The 5,863-nt window shown below is 43.6% G+C and overlaps 1 non-coding gene across 1 annotated transcript; it reads left to right on the top strand.

The window, feature by feature from the left end:
- The first annotated feature begins 624 nt into the window (after nt 1–624).
- Nucleotides 625–731, top strand: LOC141616200 (small nucleolar RNA R71). Its single transcript, XR_012530560.1, has one exon. It is a non-coding gene; the product is annotated as a small nucleolar RNA R71 (small nucleolar RNA).
- The last annotated feature ends 5,132 nt before the right edge of the window (nt 732–5,863 follow it).

Genomic DNA, 5,863 nt, shown 5'->3' on the forward strand with positions numbered 1-5,863 from the left:
CTAGCTTGAGACTCTTTCAGCAACAAATTTTTCAACTCATTGAAATCAGAATTTTGGGATTGTTGTTGCTGCTGTGGAATATACGGAGGCTTTTGATATGGCTGCTGCTGCCTATGAGGGGGCACATAATTCTGCTGCTGCTGCTGTGGAGGTGGAGTTGGATTTAGGACATTTTGGCTGCTCCACCTCAAATTCGGATGGACATTCGGCTCAAAATAAGTGTTTGTCTGCCTATAATGTTAAAAGGCAGCACAAGACTCATAGAGATTAGGACAGTTGTCTGAAATATGTCCTTCTCCTCCACATCTCTTGCAGACGAAAGGACCGTCTGAAACAGCATTCACATGATAGATCCCTCCTTTTGAAGCTCCTCCTAACTCGTATTTATCAAATCTCGCCGTAAGGGCTTCTAATGCAGCTACAGAAGGGGATTCAGCACTCCTCCTTTGATTTCTCCTGGAATTTCCATACTCAGCTTTATGGGTGGCCAAGTCATCAGTAATTTTCCACCCCTTAGTCTCTCCAACGTTCTCCTGGAACCTACCACTAGCTGCCGCATCCAGGATAGCCCTCTGATCGTCATAGAGCCCATTATAAAATTGATTGCATAGGCTCCACTTCTCAAACCCATGGTGCGGAATAGTTCGCACCAGCTTCTTGAAACGGACCCACGCCTCATGAAAATTCTCATCAGGACCCTGTTTAAAGCTCGTGATCCGAGCTCTGATGGCATTGGTCTTCGAGGCAGAGAAATATATCTTGTAGAATGCCAAGGCCAGCGAATTCCAATCAGTGATCCCATTAGCAGCTCGATCCAGGTCTCGGTACCACTCCCTTGCAGCATCACGAAGAGAAAATATAAACATGGTCTCCTTCACCTGGTCCTGGGTCACACCGGTTGGTGGGGGTATGGAACAGCAATAATCAATGAATGTCTCCATGTGTTTGGCTGCATCTTCAATTGCAGCTCCCCCGAATTGGTTCCTCTCAACCAAGTTTATATAAGATGGTTTCGGCTCGAATTTTCTCTCCGTCCCTGGTAATGCGAATCCCTTATAGAGATTCTCAGCTGTCGGCTCAGAGTGACTGGCTATACTTGCTTCTTCAACCATGTCAGGAGATGTGACGGTTTCAGCTGATGAAGTAGAAATAGGTGATGAAGGTGGATCCTCCTCAAACAGCTCGTTCTCGTAGTAACTAGACAGAGTACTCAACTCTTCCTCTGTCGGTAATATTCTAGATGATCGCCTCAACTCACGCAAAGTCTTCTCAATCTAAGGATTGAACGGTAGTAGTTCACCACCCTGTGACCTGCGCATAAGAAGAAACTACAAGAAGAATATGAGAAAAGTTTAAGGAACAGATGTCCCTTAAACTACAAGAAAGACTAAAAATAAAGACAACTAAAAATTTTAAACAATGCCTCCCCGGCAACGGCGCCAAAATTTGATGCCCGTCGTTGTGTGCACCAAAGATAATATTTATAGTCCAAACTACTACTATAGCTAGTGGCAGTCAGGGTCAAACCACAAGGAGGTGATGCAATTAATAGTTGTCTAATTTTAGTCCTTAAAGTAACAAGTGAATGGGGGTTTGATTTGATTTGGTCTATAGCTAAGGGCAATAAAAGAAAAGTAAACTAAATAAACGGATGAAATCAAATATTAAAAGGGTGCTAAGATGGTCGGTTCACTATAGTTTCGGCGGCAGCAAACTAGGTAGGTCTAAAACAAACACGTGAGACGGGAAAATAAGAAGTCCTCTCGGTCCATTCTTACAGGTAGCATCTTTCGATCTCACTACAGGTCCCTAATATCACTAATACTAACTTTCGTCCTGAAAAGTGACTAAAAAGGTCTAAATTAATTCATCTTTCGATCTCATTAATCTAGTCGTCTTAATTAGGTAGGCTATCTCCCTTCCTTATCTTTCGATCTTTATTGGGTCGGCAATTCCTAAACATTCAACTAATCGCGTGCACTCGATTCGTCAAACATAACAATTAAATTAATTAAAACGAAATAAATCTCACGAGGCCAGTCGATCGACCAAGGAACCCAGTCGATCGACCATGGCGTGTTCTAGGCCGTACTATTCTAATGCCGCCTACACTACAGATTCCCTACATCCTAGCACAGGGTATTTAGCTACTCATGATTATGACTAAAATAAAAATAAGATTTACGAGTAAAGCTACTGAATTCATGATTAAATTAACTAAACAAGCAAATAACATTAAACGGAAATTGGCTTCGGGAAACTATTCTAGCAATTCTAACTATGAACGAAATAAAGCAGCGAATACTGAATATTGGAACAGCGAGAATACCGTATGAAAGCAGGAGAGAAGAATTCCAGAACAAGATCCAAAAAGCGAATGCAATATTAAATTGTATTGAATGATTAAAACTTGAATGTAAACCCTAATTATTTCCTAAGTTTCCTATGATAAAAGACTTGATAAAAACTTCATAATGTCAGGTTACGTTATATAGGAATATAACGTAACACTTATTCCTAAACCTAATATACAATGGGCTTCGGAATTCTCGATCCTTTTATTCACGTCAGAATTAGCGGCTTGGTCGATCGACCATGCAAGGCAGTCGATCGACTGCTCTTCGCTGAACAGTAGCTACTGGAACTCGTGCTCTGGTCGATCGACTATGAAGGTCAGTCGATCGACTGAAGTAGATGATACTTGGCTTCTAATTCTTCATAAAATTCTCTTTCAAGCCTCGAAATGCGCACCAAGCTCGTTTCTCGAGTAAACACTTCATGTCAAATGCAATTCAAGATACTCGGGGACGGATTTAGCTTGATTTCTACTCATTTCCGCATAAATCTGCAATATTACATAAAAATACGAAAGTAGACGAGATGGGGCAAATAGTAGCATAAACTACACAAATGAGCTCTGAAATGCGTGTAAAATAGGGTGTAAAACATCATATAAATGACACGCATCAGGGGCATTGCAGGTGGCCATGTCCACAGATTGGCGACTCCGCTAGGGAAAACTAGGACACTTGTGTCTTTGTGATCCCTAGATGGTGAGACTCGAACGAGGTCTTGGTGGAAATGCATTAATTGATATTACGGTCATAAGTTGGGTTCCTTTTCCGGGCCCACAACCTAGCCTTTTCTACCAATTGTCTCGTCTCATTGGCGTGAATTTTCTTAACCCCGTGTTTCGAATCCCGATTGAGTCAAGCATATCGTTGACGTTACACATTTCTGTTTCGTCAAAGAGCTTTCATTTCCATCGAACACGAGGCTAGGGCACCCTCCTTACACATTTTGTTTGAATTGGTATCCCTCTCGAAAATTGGGGTTTGATCGCTTGGTGTGTAACCCACCCTTTTAAGCCAAAACCCGTGTCAACATTATGCATAATATAATGAGACTGCGAGTGCTTATGCGATCATAAGTCCTTCCGTGTCATTTTTAACTTTCAAAAACACCTTTTGCACCGTTATAATGGCCATTTCAAACCTCGGTCTTTCGCTGACCGTTGCATTGTCAAAATGCACGCCTTTTTAGGCCGTCGTAAAGACAATTTTCAAACTCGGTTTTCTACAACCTTTTCAAAAAAGCACGCCTTTTTAGGCCGTCGTAATGACGATTTTCAAACCTGGTTTTCTACAACCATTTCAAAAACACTTTTTTACGCCGTTATAATCGCTGCTTCAAGACACAGATTTTAACCCATCTCGCGCCGACACAATGGCTCTTTCAAAACCTGAAAATGGAACATACCCCTTTTTCGAGACTTTTGCAAATCCTGAGGACCATACACCATCCCCGAGACATTTTCAAACCTTTCAAAACTCGATTTTCAAAACATAAAATTTTGAATTTCAAAAACCGTCTTTGGAAACAGCACATTGTTTCCAGAGCCGCCTCAACTCAAACTCAAACTGTCATTTGAAAACAAACCTAAGACAACTTTTCAACTAACCGACTTTCGAAGATCCTATTTCTTCGGAAGCCGTCCATAAAGAGACAAACGAATCTTTTTGAAAATCTCTATTTTCGAAAACTTCAGTCAACCATTCCAATTCTGCCTCGTGTCTATCCAGTCGAAGCAAGCGACTTATTGGTCTTTAATTATGAGTCGTCTCACCTCGAGACTCGTTCAACGACATCACGCCATTACGTTGGACACCGTCACATTATAAATCGAGTCAGCACCGAGGCACCACACATGGTCGCCCTCGTCTTGTTGAGTCTAATTTGTGTTTTTCGTCTCTCGTGTTATTTGGGTTTTGTCGTTAAACTGGTCGGATTTGGATGTAACGTGAGCCATTTTCTGCCTCAGAGCCATGGGCCCGTCTTCATATTCGTCCAACAACAACGATGATAACAGAGATCCCACGACTGCTCAGCTAGCCAGCCTACTCACCGCTCTTAAGGTCACCCTGGACCGTGTCGAGACCCGTATCGACACCCTGGAAAACAAGGAAACCGGAGAATACAACACTCTGCCTTTGACTGAAACCTAGAACAGGCTCAAGCTCTTTGAATAACAACTCCTAGCGCGTGGTATCAATATCCACCTTGAGAACAATCGAATATTCGAACCCGTTGGGGACCAGCTACCCGACAACTTTACCTTGACGGATGTACCCAAGTTCAAGGGAGTGGAGGACCCACTCAACTACATTCGAGCCTTCAAAGATTACATGTCCATCAACGGGGTCAAACAAGAACTCTTCACCCGGATCTTTCCATCATCCCTGGAACCGATTCTCCGCCAATGGTACTATTCCCTCGTCCCCAAGAACCCTACTACTTGGGACGAAGTCGCCGTCAAATTTGCTAAACAGTATGCCGACAACGTCCAAATCCAAGCCAACACCCGCACTCTTGAGGTCCTAACTCAGAATGATAAGGAAGGGTTCACAGAATTCCTAACCCGTTGGAGGAGGGTAAGTACTCAATTGGTCAGTAAGCCGAGTGAATCAATTCTGGTGGAGAATTTTGTCAACAACCTCCGCCTGGTTTATGCCAACCTGCTGAGATACCAAAACATCAAAACTTTCCAGAACATACAAATCCTTGGAACCTGCATTGAAGACGACCTCCGCAAGGGTGTCCTTGCCAAAACCACTGGTAGAGGCTACCAGGGATCTACATCAACTGGATCTCGCCCCTATAGTCAGACTCATGGACCAAGGGAAACTACAGAAAATTGGGCCCACTCCTCGAACCAACCACAAAGAAAACTGAGCGCCCTCAAAGGGTATTACAAACTTGGGAACAGCTTACGCCAGTGCCCTAAAAAGGCTCATGGTCCAAGGGAAACTACAGCCAATTGGACCCATTCCTGACCCGTCTGAGGCTAAGAAAACATGTTTTTGGAATCCATGCTATCTCTGATGACGAGCCAACCTTGGATTGCTCACACCTCATCCTGCCAATTGATGACGAGGTGAACGCCTTGGAAAAGGATACCCCGGGCGGGATATTCATATTCAGCACCGCAACCATGCTCACCATGTTTCAACAGGTTGAAGAAGGCATAGCCAGTCTCTCAGAAAGGATCGCCCGACTTAAGGACGCCTAACACCGGTTTATTTTCAACCTACCAACACCACGTCCAATAGAGGGTCCTCCGAACACCCAAAACTACCCACACCAGAAAGGATTGCTCCCGCGACCATTCTGGCATGCACCCCACAATAATCAACCCCACAATAATCAAACCCACTAAAATTACCCCCACAAAAACTTCCCCTACAAAAACTATCCCCCTGAGGAATACCCCTCCAAGGTACCCTCGATATCCCGAAATCAACGGTGGCCGAAGAGACGACACAGAAGATGTCTACATGGTTCTGGGAAAGGGCAAACAAGCAAA

This window comes from Silene latifolia, chromosome 11 (assembly GCF_048544455.1).
Source record: "Silene latifolia isolate original U9 population chromosome 11, ASM4854445v1, whole genome shotgun sequence".
Taxonomy (NCBI): Eukaryota; Viridiplantae; Streptophyta; class Magnoliopsida; order Caryophyllales; family Caryophyllaceae; genus Silene; species Silene latifolia.